The following is a 17,758-nucleotide window of genomic DNA, read 5'->3' on the forward strand; positions in this document are numbered from 1 at the left end:
TCAGAAAATATCACAAGTATTAACTTTTCTAATCTGATGTGTATTTTGTAACTTACTTTAATTTTGCCGAGTATTTGTAACCCATCATTATTTTGTACATTAGAGCGCCATCTATCACGCAACGAAAAAAATGTTCGAAACAAAAGTTACGTATATTTTCACGGAGAATCAGAATATGCAATAAAAAATGGTGGTTCCTATTCAAGATTTCAAAGTTGACCCCCCTCCCGCCTCCGGGGGGTGGGGATGGGGGTTCGAGTGTCTTATCACTCGATGTCCCCCTTCGAGACGAACAATTTTTACAAGAACTTTTCAAAATCCGATTTGTAGTTTTCCAGATATTCTCAAAAACAGTTTTAAATGCCTCATTTCTCGTTTATAGGCCATTTTGATTTTTGTCGATTACAACGCCATCTATCACGCAAAAAAAAAAAAAAATGTTCAATACAATAAGTTACGTATTTCTTCACGGAGAATCAGAATATGCAATCCGTTTTCCCCAAAAAACAGTTTAAAATGCTTCAATTTTCGTGTTTGTAAGCCATTTTGATTTTTGTCGATTACAGCGCCATCTATCACGCAACGAAAAAATGTTGAATGCAAAAGTTACTTATTTTTTCACGGAGAATCAGAATATGCAATAAAAAATGGTGGTTCCTATTTAAGATTTCAAATTTGACCCCCTCCCGCCCCCGGGGGGTGGAGGTAGGGGGTCGAATGTGGTATCATTGGATGTCCCCCTTCGAAACTAACAACTTTTATTACAACTTTTTTAAAATCCGATTTGTAGTTTTCCAGATATTCTGAAAAACAGTTTTAAATGCCTCATTTTTCGTTTGTAAGCCATTTTGATTTTTGTCGATTACAGCGCCATCTATCACGCAAACGAAAAAAATGTTCGAAACAAAAGTTACGTATTTTTTTATGGAGAATCAGAATATGCAATAAAAAATGGTGGTTCCCATTTAAGATTTCAAAGTTAACCCCCTTCCCGCTGCCGAGGGGTAGGGGTAGGGGGTCGAATGTAGTATCGTTGGATGTCCCCCTTCGAGACGAAGAACTTTTATTACAACTTTTTTAAAATCCGATTTGTAGTTTTCCTGATATTCTGAAAAACAGTTTTAAATGCCTCATTTTTCGTTTGTAAGCCATTTTGATTTTTGTCGATTACAGCGCCATCTATCACGCAACGAAAAAAATGTTCGAAACAAAAGTTACGTATTTTTTTAGGGAGAATCAGAATATGCAATAAAAAATGGTGGTTCCTATTTAAGATTTCAAAGTTGACCCCCCTCCCGCCCCCGGGGGGTGGGGTAGGGGGTCGAGTGTGGTATCATTGAATGTCCCCCTTCGAGACAAACAACTTTTATTACAATTTTTTTAAACTCCGATTTGTAGTTTTCCAGATATTTCCAAAAACAGTTTTAAATGCCTCACCCGGTATATAAATAGACATATATTTTGATACAGCTTTACTTCCCTCATAGTTGGTGATGTATTCTTACCCTGATGTTCACAGGTAATGCAGTTATAATGCATATAATGGCATATTATTAGAACAATGTTTAATATCGCAAGTCAACTCAAATGCGATTCCGAGAGAGAGTTTATCATATTGGACGAAGGCCGGCTATAGCCGTGGCCTCAATTAGATGGAATAGTTTTTGAAGTTCAAATTGGAGTTCAAAATCTACTGTAAGTGATTTCTAACCGTGCTTTCCAGAAGTTTACTGGAATATACTTCTGGAATATATTTTATTTATTTTGACAAACTATTTGTATTTCTATTGACGAGTGTGACAACGCTTGCAAGTCTTATGTGATTGCATACATTCTGAATTATAAGTATTTGCTTGTGCATTCTATTCCTGTTCCTTGCTTCTGAGAACTGTGAATAAATATTTGTATGAGAAATTTTCGTCCTGAAAGTTCTGGACATGTTTGAGGAATGCCTTCGGGTCTCATCCTAAACGAAGAGAAAATCCCAACCTTCTTGCAGGAGAAAGCGGGTAATGTCTTATGCGGCTAACGTAGGTGGGGACCGACTGACTCCTGAGATAAGAAGTCAACCTCTACCAGGTGCCATCGGCCTCCGTGGAAGGGGGATGAGCGGGTGGAAGTCAGGGCACCTTCTTTGTCCTTACTTGTCCTTAGGAAGGGATACTGTTCTAAAAGGCGGATAAACTACAAGGCACATAGAGATGTAGAAAGGAAATGGAAGGATGGGTGTGTTATATACATAACAGAAAGTTACAAATAATATTTACGTGGAAAAAAATGAAATGAAATCTTTGAGTTTTACGTCCCACGGTTATGCCGGTTAGACTAAAGGAGACGGTGATAATGAGTAATGAATGAAATGGTGGAATGAAGAAAGTGGGAGGAAACGGGAGAACCCCGAGAAAACCCACGCACATGGTGTTTGTCCACCACGAAGTTCACTTGGCGGGGGCTGGGTTCAAACCCGGGACTCCAAGCGTCAGAGGTGAACGCTCTACCACTGAGCCACCGCGGCCCCTATTTACGTGGAAGTTTTGATAGAAGCAAAAAAATGGAATTGAAAGGGTATCTTTGTTATTTTAAACAACTCAAATTAAATCATTGGCTGGCTGATACAGTGATCAACTGAATTTTGTTCATTTTATAAGAAAAGCAAATGAACAAATATGCACATTCATTTAAATAAATGTCATTACAAAAAAGTTTTAATTTAAAATGTGTAAGGTTAAACACTTCTGGTGATGTACTTAAAGTGGGGACGCGGCACAAGTCCTAAAAGGCACAAGACCTAAACGGCATAAGACCTAAACGGCACAAGTCCTAAAAATCATTTCGCGGCACAAGTCCTAAGCGGCACTGGACCTAAAAATCTCTTGTGGCACTACCATCGCGTCCGTGCCAAGAATACTGTCAATCTGTTATTCAAAGTTTTAGATATACTGTTTCATATTACAGAACCTTAGTTCTTACAAGTAATTTGTATAAATACATATTTTATCGCTCTGAAATAATAAATAAATAAATAAATGAAGCCTATTGTCATTTCTTGCTCTTTCCATGATATATTTCTATAGTGACAAAATTTTAACTTCCTACCAAATGTGATTCCCAGATCTCTCATGTTTGTTTTTCTCTATTTCCACACCATTGACCTCATATTAGTAACATAATATTGTGTTTTAGTTATGTACGTCATGAATTTTGCTTTCCTTGTGTTGTTTTGAAGTAAATTATTTTTACACATATATTTATTGTATTCAAGTCTTTCTGTAGCAAATAGTTATCATACTCGTAATTAACTACTTCTAACTCGTTATCATTATTAATAATAATTTTAGCATTATTAACATAGCTGTTACAGTTGGAATTAAATACATTCATAATAGTATTGTGGCAACTACTTACTACTGAAATGCTTTATCGAATATTTAATCTGTAGTTTGTAGCAGGGGTGGCCACAGAAGTTAATGGCTTATGGCCCGTAGTGCGTCACTGAAATTTTAGAGGATCTTTGAAAAACAATTTAATTGAAATTAATGAGAAACTTACAAGGCAGGATACCCAGGTGTAACACGCCGATTGTGTTAAGATTGCACAGACATAAAGAACATCGAAAAAGAAGCTTCACGTATTTTTTTTATATCGGCCAAAAAGCACACTGAAACGGTCAAATAGGGGCATAAAAATAGGGTCAAAATGAGATTATGTGGAATATATCGAGAACAAGAAGAGATATCGAAAAAGTTTAAATGTACGAAATACTATCCATAGTCGACGCAATTCAATGAGGTAGAACGCACCCATGAGAAGAGAGCAGGACATCCGAAAATGGACCAATCATGTGTACAACATTGTGACAGTGTGCTACGGAAATTAGCGAAAAGGGTGATAAGGAGCAGGAAGAAAGAAGAAACGAAAACAGAAAATACGTGTTTTTGCTTTGGGTGCATATGTTGACCGTATGCGAAAGAGACGTAGATTTATCTCAATGCCCGAAGATGGGATAACAAGCAGGAAGGATGCAAATGTCGTTCATATAGACAGCCAGCGAGACAGCACTGCCCAGTGGATTTCTTATATCGCGTAATGAGAACAACGATGAGATGGATGTTGGAAACGAACGTGTGTGTAGGCAGTAGTAACACAAAAACAAAATTATTACTATTACGTACTAATACGGATTATGTTGTACGCGTATTTTCGTAGTGATGTAATGTTGATACTCATGTGTAGTACTGATATTAATGTTGCTGTTTATCTTACGTATGTGGACCACATGCTATTACATTCTACTGTGCTATGAATTTTTGTAAGCATTACGCGATTAATGCAACCCACTACGCAGTACTGTCTCGCTGGTTGCCTATACGAACGGCATTTGCATCCTTCCGGACTACTCCAAACATTTGATTACGAAATATCAAAAGTGCTAATAACAGTATGTCAGAAGTGCCTAAAGGAAATGAAGAACTTCAAGGAAACTTTGTGTAGGGACAATGCGCAAAAAATAAACTAACACGGGTTTTATATTTTCTTCGGAAAAACGATTTTAGGGGCAAAAGCACCCACTCAAAATTTTGAAGGTTGACGCCCGAATGGCAAGAAGAAGTATACCAAAGTGAATGAAATTGTACACAGATATTGTAGACGTAAGATTAGGGAATACCCTCATTTTACGTGTACAATATCTGTGCACAATTTTATTCACTTCGGTCCACTCCTTCTTTTCCTTTCGGGCGTCAACTTTAAAAATTTTGAGTTGGGGCTTTTGCCCCCTAACACCGTTTTTCCGCAGAAATAAAATTAAAAAACCGTATTCGTTTATTTTTTGCATATTGTCACTACACAATGTTTCGTTGCAATTCGTCATGTCCTTTAGGCACTTCTGACATACTGTATTTAGCACTTTTGATATTTCTTAATCAAAGGTTTGGAGGGATCCGGGCCCCACCGTACTTTAAAAAAAAAGAAAAAGAAAAGAAAAGAAAAATACACACGTATTCTTTCATTTTACGTCTACAATATCTGTGCACAATTTCATTCACTTCGATCCACTTCTTCTTTCCTTTCGGGCGTCAACTTTCAAAATTTTGAGTGGGAACTTTTGCTCTCTAAAACAGTTTTTCCGCAGAAAGTAAAACTCACGGATTCGTTTATTTTATGTGTAGTATCTACCTGCCAGATTTTATCAAAATCAGAATGTTACCATTGGGAAGTGTTACATGTTGGTATTATATGTAAGTGAATTACAAAGGAGTTCTGTAGGAAGAGGGTGAAGCTTTTACTTGAAACAGTACTCCCTGCTTGTGCAGTTGCTACCGCGTGTGACTTGCACACAGGGTCTCAAGTTCGATTCCCATTGAGAGTTTATTATGCAAGTTTTTTCCTCAAATTTACGAGTTCCGTATATATTTAGCACATCTTTAAAAAGAAATTAAAATTTCAAGTGTTCTGGAATTTATTAATGTAGAAAAAAAGGACAGTTCTTTTTATAAACACGTCTCCATGTTAGAAATTTTAGTTTGGAGTTCATGATTAATTCCCGTTCTGCCTAAAGGCAGTTCAGCACTTTGTAGAAAATATTTTAAATGATCTTATCTTTAGGCAGAACGGGAATTAGTGTTCTGCCTAATCTTTGGAGACAGGGAATTTTATGCTGGAAGGATTTATTAAAGGGAAATATAGCACCAAAATGCTTGACTCCTAGCGTGTTTTTATGCACATCGGAAGTCATGTAGGTGCATATAATGGATGTAGTAACGAGAGTGGGGACAAAACTCAAGCGATAAAAGATCCAAGAAAAATTCTGACAAGGCGGACAAAATCCTATGGGCAGCTTGATTTATCAGTGCTCGCCCTATGTGATTATTTTTTCCTTCAATTGTCACATTTTCTTTCCTTTAAAATACGGAAAACACAATAAAACTTATTCCTAAAAATGATATAATTAAAGGGTAGATTGGCTTTAATTACTTTCACACTCACCTACATGGAAAGTTCTGGGTATTCCTATTTATTATACATTTAATACATTTCAAATACGTTCAGCATGTTATTGTTAAACCATTCATTTTAATTGTGAAAATTAACTGTGATATTATTTAATTATTTTTAAATGTTCATCTTCATGACGTAGCATATAGGAGCCTTATTTTGAGCGTTGTATAAATATTTATTTATTTGAATTCTGAAATACTGATCAAGGTATTTTTTAGCAAAGATCAAAATGTGAAATATAGTCTATACTTACTACTGTAGAATAGTCTTTCGTGTTTTATTGAGTTTTCAGTATTTTAAAAAGGTTACTTCAATAAAGTGAAAAACACAGATAACATTTTAGGTGCATGCCATCATCATCATCATCATAGGTATTCTGCCATTATTGGCAAGTCACTTGCTGCAACTGAGAAGCTTCCATGATTCTGCGCCTATGATTCTGTCCCTTGATTTTAGTTCATTTTGTCAGAATTTTCAAGGTTTTGTCCTCTTAGATTTTGTCCTGCATTCGTAATAATCTGTTTAGTAATTCTAACAAAGTCTGTAAGAAGAATAACCATATCTTCAAGTTTCATCATAAATTTTAGATGTTATTCTACTTGTTCTTTTCGGAAAAATGACTAGGATACAGTTCTGTCATTAGCAGTGTTATTCACATCTACTTTAATAAAAATGAATGTAATTTTTTTAACACCTGCAGGGAAATGGAAAATCGATTGATTCAGTTGCAGGAAAGCCGTCTGTCATTGTGACCGAAGCGAACATATAACAAACCTAATTCAGCCTAATATCAAGTCATTTCACATCAAAATTTTATTCAATTTTCCAGAAGTTCATTCCCAACATGCTAAGGCTCTCAGTACGTAAAATGTGTCACAGTTCGCATCCTCAAGAGATGTTTGGTCACAAGTAAACAATGCAAGAGAATGCATAAGGAGGACCTTAAGTAAAAGTCTTACAGTTAGTCTTGTACATCACAACTCATTTTTCAGCATCACCTTATCAGTTGATTTGTCTTCTATACATAATTCTATACTATGTGCGATAACATATTTCTATTCTCATATCTTTATTGTTAATGTACAAGCTTGTAAATAGCACCAATGCAAAATATCAATATCACACATTCAAATACTTGTATGTTTTTTATAGAGTTCCAACCGAATCAAAAGGTCAGATGATCGGGGATAAAGGCCGTCTTATGCACTCTCTTGGATTATTTGTTTGTTGTATGGCCAAACATGTCTTGGGGATGTGAAATATGATACCTTTTATTTACTGCTAACCTTAGCATATTGGATATGAATTACTGGAAAACTGAGAAAAATTTTGTTTTGAAATGGTTTTATATTAGACCGAATTAAGTTTGTTTTATGTTTGTTTCAGTTACAATGTCAAACGACTTTATTGCAACTGAGTTAATGAATTTTCCATTTCTCTGCAGGTATTTAAAGAAAATCACATTCATTTTTACTAAAATAGATATGAATAACACTGCTAATAACAAAACTGTATCTACTCATTTTTCCGAGAAGAACTGTCAAACGACTTTCTTGCAACTGAGTTAATTGAATTTTCCATTTCTCTGCAGGTATTTAAAGAAAATCACATTCATTTTTACTAAAATAGATATGAATAATACTGCTAATAACAAAACTGTATCTACTCATTTTTCCGAGAAGAACAAGTAGAATAATATTTAAAATTTATGATGAAACCTGAAGAAATAGTTATTCTTCTTACAGAATCTCTTACAATTTAGAACAAAACATTTCCTAGAAGAAATCCCTCCCTGTACAGAATTCCCCACCTCCAAAGATTAGGCAGAACGGGAGTTATTGAAGCTTTTGTAATCTGGAAATAAAGTGTTTGTTTGCTTTTAATATATATAAAGCCTGCTCCCCTAGAAAAATTTGCAGGCTACACCCCTAAATGACTATGTAGTGGTTTTTGCAAACGTATTGTATTTAGCGTTATTTGTTGATTTTTTTTTCTTATACATATCAACTCTATCAAAAGCACACTGTGAAATATAGTAACTGTATTGCATAATAAATGTTCTTTGTTCAATTTTAAATTTACTGCGTTCTTAATGTATATGTTGGTATTTAATGTTCACTCGCGAAATGTCTAGTGAGATTTTGTCCTAATTAAGTAAACTTGGGTGAATTTTTATCCTACTCTTAATAAAATGCACTCCACACAGTATATATCACAATTCTGAATGTTTGGTTGGTTTCAGAAGTCTGGTAAAATATGCTTTTTAAACATTTTTATTTATTTATTTATTTTAGGAATTTGTCTTGGGATTCTCGTATCTCCATTTCTTAACCAATTATATAATTAATTCTTAGAATGAAATAGGTTATATTATGTAATTCGTGTATAAGTGCAGAACAGATAATGATAATAATAATCTTAGTAATACAAATATAGCTGTTACCGTTGGAATTAGTTACGTTCGTAACATTATCGCGTACTAGTTGCTGCATCGTCGCAATTTCGTGTGATGGTGGCGAATTTCAGAACTAAAACAAGTGAATGAAAAAGGCACAAGACCTAAACGGCACAAGTCCTAAACGGCAAAAGTCCTAAACAGCACAAGTCCTAAAAATCATTTCACGGCACAAGTCCTAAAATTTAGGTTTAGTGCCTATATTATTAGGACTTATGAATATCACCCACTTAAAGTAACTGTACGATTACGTAGTTACTAGAATTAGTACATAATTTCGAAATACACTTTTAATCGGCTCATAATTACCAGTTTGTTTTTTCTGATATTTTGTGATGGTGTACTACTAACAGAAGCTTTGTTTATTTTACAGTTTCATACAAAATCATAATTTAATGATGGCTTTAATCATTCATAGAATCAATATACAAACCCTCCCTGCATTGAATCCATTACTATGGTTCTTATTCTATTTTAAATTGTAGGTCAACGTCTTGTACAGCCTCAGTGCTGAAAAGGGACGCTAAACTTAATTAAACAATCAAAATACAATCCTAGCTACATTCATTTAAGTATTCTTTCAATGTTCGCAGTTATTCGTAATTTTTTACTTTTCGCTTTGTAAGTATATTTTTTTCCTATAATATCTGCTTATTTTTACAAATAATAATTATCATCTTTTAAGAAATAAGCATAAAGATTTTTTTACATTTAGGAGTATGATCCGAATAACGTAGTATATTGATAATATTGTTGTTAATGTGATGCTCAGTATATATTTTATTAAAAGATGAAAATATGCATTTAACTTGGTAGATAAATATTTGATTCAAGTTTATCTTTTGTGTATGTATTTATTTGTTTATGATAATGAATATGACTTTGACTCGGCACTATGTATATCTATATTCTTCATCGTCTGTACACTTTTTATAGCGTACACAACACAAATATGTGTTCGAATAGTTGTCTCCGTTCGAAGTTCTTGGCTAAAGCGATTGTTTTGAGGCCTTGTCAGAAAATCCTGGCCACACATCTCTTTCAAAAGCTCTGCATTGTTATCTACAATTGAAATTAAATAAAAGTTGATTTTTCTTTAGCTGAGATATTTATTTACCAGTAGAACTGAATCATTAGAATCTCCTACGTGTAGTTACCAGAATATAGCTTCCTAACGCAAGATGATGGCCAAGATTTTTTTAAAACAATACTGTACATTTGGGAGGGTCACTTGAATAATGATCTAATCCACTATTTAAAAAAAAAAAAAAAGCTAATTAAAAACATTTTCACTTTCTTTCGAATGTGAGCAGCCGCAGCTTTGTTGTAGAGGTAGTATTTGACCAGATATAGCTGATCAAATTAGTTACAATACATTGCCTATTGTATTATTATATTGAGACACGTATGCAAGAATTTAATTCGGGAGGGGTCCAAGGGTCTTTGGGTAGGATTTAAATTCAATATGAGGATAAATTACATTAAAACTTATAAAATCGTCCTCTAAAATTAGACTAAATTTACAAGAAAGTCAAGATTTCGGAGAGGGTCCGGACCCCCAGGACCCACCCCTACGTACGTCCCTGATTATATTGTTTATTATTGAGCCGTTTTAGAGATGTTACAAGGTTCCTACAACCAGTTTTCTCGGTTGGGCCATTGTTCCACAGGAACTTGGTTGTGATTGTTTTATTATTATTATTATTTTCGTATGTGATAAATTTTCCGTGTAGTTTCGTGCTCAGAATGTTCTTACCACTTTACTTTCTGTTTGATTATACTTACTTCTGCCGTAAAATTGTGGTGAATAAGAGTTAGATATTTTTAAAAGGCCAAAGTTTCACTTAAGGGGATCTTCTACCATCTCCGCTTAGGTTTCTAACTCTCCATTTGATAACATGTAAAATTTAATATGGTAATTTCTAACAAAGTATTGGAGGTAATAACTTGAAATTTTTAATACAAATACACAAGACCCATATAAATCCAACCACGGTCTCCAATTTACGTTACATGCGTTAGATTAATTGCAATATATTCTTCAGTAAGTTTGGCAACAGAGAATAAAAAGTATGCTGCAGAGGGGGGAGGGCTGACCATCTGCTTGCTTAAATCACATTGTGATTCTCACTTCTCAGTGGTTAGAATGGTCTGGACTTGAAGAGCCCAAAACCTCTTCTTTCTTCCTTTCACGGTTTGTTTGTTTCTTCCACCCCCTGCTGTCACAAGAAGACAACTTGTTTCGGAAAGCACTTTGAATTAGTAGCGAAAAGCCAAACTGAATGACACCACGGACGGATTAAAAGGAGGGGCGGTCACTCCCTCCGAGAACATTTGAATACTTTGAATAATCGGAGTAAGAAACTAGAAATTGCGTAATCTAATAAGAAAAGTTTGTTGAAGTATACAAATCAAGACGCATTTTAAGTGTCACAGCATTGTACTCTCATCCCCTCCCCTCCCAATTCCCTTCTGAAGAAGTTCTCTTTTGTTTCTCTGTTCCATATTAGCCTTTACACTTACACTTTCATTATCCAGTATTGATTTTTACCATACCATCTGCACAGAAGGAAAATAAGGTTTACGAGTCCTTCCTGCCCCCTTTTTTAAAAATTGCTAATTGTAATAAAATTTATCGAAAACAATTCATCTCAACGATAAAGACTTATACACATTCATTATTGCAATTTTAAAATAAACTCGCCGCCTGTCGCGTATGCTAGCGATCTAATATATACGAATAGATGAAAAGTTAGTTTGAAGCGTATTGTTTTTCTGTAATTAAGTCCGAATTCATATTTGTTTCTATTGTTGCATCGACAAAAGTGAGTGCTAAATCGATTTAGGCTCGTTGGTCTTTGCGAGGTCCCTCAAGATGCAAGGCCGTGGGCAGTCGCCCACCACTTGAAACGCCTCTGCACTAGAGGTCTGCACGTGCTCGGGCCTACAAAGAATGTATCACTTCGGGCCCGGGAGGGGTTCGGGCAGTAGCGTCATTTCAGATTTGGCTTGGGGGGGCCAAGACCCCTTGATATATGTAAAATTTCGCGTTTTTCACTGATTTACTACTATGCTATTGATAAAATTATATAAATCTCAAATTCGAGAGGGGGGCAAATGCCTCTCCCTGTCCTCCTAAATGACGCCCCTGGGTTCGGGCTGTGAATTTTTAAATATACAACCATATTTCTCGGACTTTTTCGGGCCTAACTTTGTAAATATAGTGTAAAACGATACAAATTGCACCGTTCTTTCTGAAGGACTTTTAAAACACAACTGCAAAATCAAACCTCGAATTGCTGTAAATAAAAATACAATTTTGCATTAATAACACAGGGCTGCAAATTGAAAAAAAGTTCATGTTGTTTTTTTGATTAATAGGTGAACTTAATTCTTTGTTCCTAGCTGATTACGAATAATGAATTCGCTTTTCCCTGTCACGTAAGGTTTTCTTACAAATCAATGTCAAAATTTGGGCCTTCTTCCGTATTCAATACTGCTATATTATACCCTATTCCTTATCTTCTATCAGACTAAAGAGCTTATTATGCTAAATAACTGAATATGTTTTGTTTAATGTGAATGCAGACAGACAAATAAAAGATTATAAGATTCTCTACACATACAGATTACTACATATATACATATAATATGGAAATATATACATTAATATATACGTTGTAAAATGGAAATCAACACAGTCATATAACTTACTTATTTTTCACATCTTTTTAGCACGCTTTCTCTTATAACCTTTCCTAATTTTCTTGTGATATTCTTCTGAAGTTTCTCTGTGCAATGTGCAGCACTAGTGAGCCATCATGCTAACACTCCAAAGTCCTGATACCTTTTCTCCATATCCCTCATGCCTTGGTGGAACCGTTCGCCTTATTCCTCACTTAATTTGGTGGAAAGTAATCAAGATGAGAATACAAAAAATGCAACTTGAGATTAATGTTGCAACCCAGTTCTTGAAATTTAACTAACATATTCTCAACAACTTCTCTGTAATCAGCACTTTTGTGGTTCCCCAGGAAGTTCACCACCACGTTTTTAAATGCTATCCAAGCAGCCCTTTCAGCATTAGTCATTGTTGCCTCGAAGTTTTTATCCTTCATTAACTTCCTAATGTCTGGGCCAACGAAGACACCTTCTTTCACTTTGGCACATGAAAGTGAAGGAAATTTGTTGCATGTGAACTTGAAACATTCGCCTTCCTTGTCGAGTGCCTTAACAAATTGTTTCATCAATCCTAATTTTATGTGAAGGGGAGGAAGTATAATTTTCTCAGGACTGACTAAATTTTGTTGAATGATGTTTCTTGATCCCCCGTTCAGTGTTTTCCGTGTTGGCCACTGTTTCCTTCCCCAGTGGTCATTTCGTGCCCTACTATCCCACTCGCAGATGTAACATGGTATTTTGTATACCCACCTTGTTGCCCAAGTACAATGCTCAAAATCTTTAGATCTCCACACACCACCCAACCATGTACGTCGTATTTAATTTTATTAAGAATAAATTGCACATTATCATGTTTCTTTCAGTGACACAGAATGAGCTATAGGAACTGAGAGGAACTTATTCCATTATATAACAGAACAAATCTTAAACTTGTTTTATTCGAGTCAATGAATAATCTCCAATCACTAGAAAGGCAAGGGAAATTTAACTTGATCAACAAACCTGACACATCACAACAAAACACGACAGAATCTTCTTTTGAGAAATACTACACAAATTCTTTTTCCCGATATCTGTATCAGGAAAATGTTCCACAGGCCAGCAAGTTATTTTCATTGTCTGGAACCAAGAAGTTCAGCAGATTCTTTAGACAGATTTATGCCTCTAACTAGATCATTGAGCTGGCGTTGAGTGAGTAGTATAGGGTCACGAGATCCGCTAGGGGGGTTGTAAACTTCATCTTCTATTTCACTATTTTCCACTGAATCACTGTACGAACTAGGATCACTTACAAACTCAAGACTTGATGGAGGTATCGGAACAGGTAAGTCTAGGCCTTGCAGCACAGGTCTCATTGCAGAGGGAATATTGGGATACACTATATTTGTCTTGTTTCGAGAATTGTGTCCTACAATTTCACAGGAGCAGAAGTAGCAATCGTCGCTATGGTTTTTGGGTTCTCTGCACACCATTGGTACTGCGAATAGCATAGATGACCGCTTTCCAGTGCTCCAGTTCCGAAACGATTCCACATATGATCTACACAGGTTGTGTAGAGTCCACGATTTACCTTGATCTCCAAGTTCCATGGAAGTATGCGAAATATGCCCTTCTTACAAAATCTGTTTGTGTGGAACAAATTCACCACAGATGTAACAAAATAAATCTGGTCTATTCTTACAACCACGAATTGCCATGGCAACTCAGTATTCAACGAACTACGAAAGAGATCTAACCAAAGATATTAACATTTCATACTATTGAAGCACATTTAAGATTTGCAATAATTAAATATTAAATTTATTTGAAATGAGATAACAAGGTTTGATATAGAAATATTTTAAATATTCATGCAGGCAAAATTTTAGTTAATTTAGTTGAATTAAACTTCCTTACATTTAAAACATATTCATTTTTATTACCGCCTGGATAATTTCACTACGTACTTGTGACATCTAGCGTCAATCAGTTGAATTACGCTTAAACATGCATACCGCAATCAACATATATAAATCGTGAATTGTGAGAAATTCTTACGTGATATGAGAAAACTATTGCCAGTTTCGGTTTCAGCATGTTCAAATACATATAAAACACCCAAAATTATAAAAACAACAGAACCTATGCGGCCTTGTGTAATTAAGTTGCTGCAATTCGGGCTTATTTCGGGCTCATTTGATTATCACAGAGCTCAGTCCGGGATAGGGCCTAAATGCTAAGACATATTTTGGACTCGGGTCGGGCCTCACATTGTAAATTCACAGGCCGGGCCCGGGCTGAAAATTCCGGCCCGTGCAGACCTCTGCTCTGCACCCGCACACATTCCTTCCTAGTCCAGAAAATCTCCTCCCCTCCGCATCGTCAATAATGGTAAGTTTGTTCCTCGTATATTTGCTTATTATTGTAAGAGAAGTTCAAACCAGAACTCTAAAATTTGTTCGTTCTCTGGGGTAATGTGAGTAATGCAAATTAAGAAAGATATGCGTAATATACAAATGTCAGAAAAACTTGATATCAATTTGAATAACCTTTTACGTAATGTTTATTTTAGAAATAATAAACTTATGCAAGTATAGCGAGGCATCTGAAATTTAATGTTAAATAGTGGCGAGTGAGCCAGAAGGGGCGTGCACTATTCAGTTAGTCAAAGAACTTATATATGTAGCTTGAAAACTAATACTAGTTAAACCAATATTGAATTAGACAAATTTGATCACTCTGGCCACAGAAAAGGCGTCACCTTCTATGGCCCACTCATCTCATGATGGGAATGAAAGACAGAGGAAAAAAAAAGACAAATTTGTAAAAAGTAGGATAACCATAATTGGAAATAGTGTGTGTATTTTTAAGGAGGAAACCCAGAAGTACATTCTCGATATAATAATAATAATAATAATAATAATAATAATAATAATAATAATAATAATAATAATAATAATAATAATAATAATAATAATAATAATAATAATCTTTCTCACTTCAATCATAGGTTGATGCGCAAGAAAGAAATTTTAAAACTTTTCTCTCCCCTGGGAGAGCTGTTTTATAATTTGATAAGGTCTCTTCTTCGTAACTGCATCTATCCCTGATCGGACCGCGGTGGATCAGTGGTAGAGCGTTCACCTCTAATGCATGGCGTCCTTAGTTCGATCTCAGCTCGCACCAAGTGAACTTTGTGGAGGACAAACACCATGTGTGGGGGTTTTCTCGGGGTTCTCCCGTTTCCTTCCACTTTCTGCATTCCAGCATTTCCTTCTTTTCACAACATCACTAGCTCCTTTAATCTACCAGGCATAACTGTGGGACGTAAAACTTATAGATTTTTCTATCCTTGATCTTCCACTTCCTGGTTTTTCTTCTGCCTTTTCCCCTATCAACATGGTGATCCAATCGGAGTGCCGAATAAGATGTCCAAGCATGCTGTTTCTTTTTTTTTTCCTATTATCTTCATGATCTGTCGTCCTTCATTAGCTTCCTTTAGTACGTCTTCATTCCTTTTCCTTATACAGTATTGTTATTATTACACAACCACACAAAATAAATAAAAGTTCTGTGCACTGGACCCCAGGGTATTGATTCGATGTATTTTGGTACCCAGAATCCAAATTTCGAAACTCCAGGACGATTTGACCGTGTCATCTTTGTTTTATGGGCGAAGAACGTAAGTGCTGTTTTACGTTTGCTTATGTTTATCGCCCATTTAAAAAAATATCACGGTCAATCGTCCTGGGGTTTCGAAATTTGGATTCTGTATTATAAAATACATCAAATCCATACCCTGGGGTCTGGTGCACAGAACTTTTATTCTTTTTGTGTAGCTGTGTTATTATTATTATTATTATTATTATTATTATTATTATTATTATTATTATTATTATTATTATTATTATTATTATTATTATTATTATTATTATTATTATTTTCCATGCGTACATTTTCTCGAAAATATCCTCCCCCTAAGAGATGATCAACAATTCATTCCTGAATAGTACTCAGCTTCTTTTCCTACTAATGACTATTTAGGAGTTTTTCCTTAGCTGAATCTCGTTATATTGTGTCTCCATTGTACGTAGAATAGGATTCGATTGCCAGTGTAAGCTCACAACTTCCGAAGTTGAGTCAACATCGTGAAAGAAATTGAGAACTATCCGAATAAAGTGGTAGCGATCTCTGGCCAAGAAAGACGAAAGGATTGTTTGATGTCATTGCACTGATCACGATCTTCTAGGTTGTGAATGTTTACCAGCTGGCATGTCCAGGCCCCTATGGGCTGTATTGCTGAGTTTAGATTTTAGACTAATAAACAGCTGTCTTTAGAAAATAACCTTGTAACATTAATATGATAGTCATGAGTTCCGAACCATAGTGTCAAGTGGTATAAATCTCACTTGGGTGGTAAAATTTGTTATTAGACATTCGTGGGAATCAACTGCTCTGTTAAAATATTTCAGTTTTCTAACATTGTTATGCCTAATTATTATTAAGCATTAATAATTACTTATTATTAAGAAGGAGCTGAAAATCGAGAAACATGGAAGAAATATTTCAAGGTCCAAACTGAAAATTAAGAAGAAACGAAAAAAATCTCATCAGTCCCAGGACCGGCCAAAAGGCAGAATACTTAATAATAATAAGAAGAAGAAGAAGAAGAATTTTAAAATTTCGTTCTTGATTATAAGAATACATTATAGCCTACATTATAAAAGTCGTATACATCCTAGAAATAGTATATACATATCAACGAAATACCTTACTACTGTCAAACAACATTTGTACTATGTATACATTTATATTAATTCTATAGACTGTCACGTCTTTTAATCACGTGGCTCCTCAGATTGCCTCACAACGATGAGCAAACGCCAATGATTTGAGTATTCTAGTAGGGAATCGAACCTAGAATCACGCGAACAGGAGTCAAAAGTTCTAACCACAAGACTCTGGAACCCCTTAGTATGACGTTATGCTTGAAATTCAAATGATTCTACCAAAAACAATTATCAACGAAATAGTTTATTACATCTCTAACACATTACATTTATACTGCGCATACATCTATATTAATTACATTATGAAAATGAGTATGCCTGAAATTAAAATGATCCTACAAAAAGCATATTTTTCAACGAAATACCTTCCTATTGTCATGTATACGGGTAATTTTATTCGTGGGAGGAAGGAGGAGTCGCCCGAAGTAAGGAAGAAATACAATACTCTCCTATCTGATAATTGAAATCATGAATAAATTTTATTATTATTATTCTTTCTGTATATGTTCATTTTCGAGTTAATCATTCCATATCGGACTCCCGAAGAAAAAAAAACTATCGAAACAACTTATTGACCGTGCTGATAGCGACTACTCCCCGTCACGACACCGTTTTTCAGTTTTGTTAGTGTTAGGAAAAAGAAGAGTGAGAAAGAAGAGTAGCAGAGGGAGGCAGAGAAGAAAAGAAAAAGAGAAAGAATGAAGAAAGATAAAGGATTGGAGGAGAAAGGATTACTGGATAATTCAGGAAATATAGTAATGAACTTGAATGGTTATTAACGAAGGATCAATTCCGAAGTGATCCGGAAATAGACACATGTCCATAAATACGAGCCTGATCTGGGTCCAGGCGACTG

General features: G+C 35.2%; 1 protein-coding gene across 1 annotated transcript in view; it reads left to right on the top strand.

The window, feature by feature from the left end:
* LOC145677367 (adenosine deaminase-like) overlaps positions 1-17,758 on the top strand; it is a 40,633-nt gene that overhangs the window by 15,115 nt on the left and 7,760 nt on the right. The window lies entirely within an intron of this gene.

Source organism: Thermobia domestica, unplaced genomic scaffold, assembly GCF_964235325.1.
Source record: "Thermobia domestica unplaced genomic scaffold, izTheDome1.hap1.1 HAP1_SCAFFOLD_816, whole genome shotgun sequence".
Classification (NCBI taxonomy): Eukaryota; Metazoa; Arthropoda; class Insecta; order Zygentoma; family Lepismatidae; genus Thermobia; species Thermobia domestica.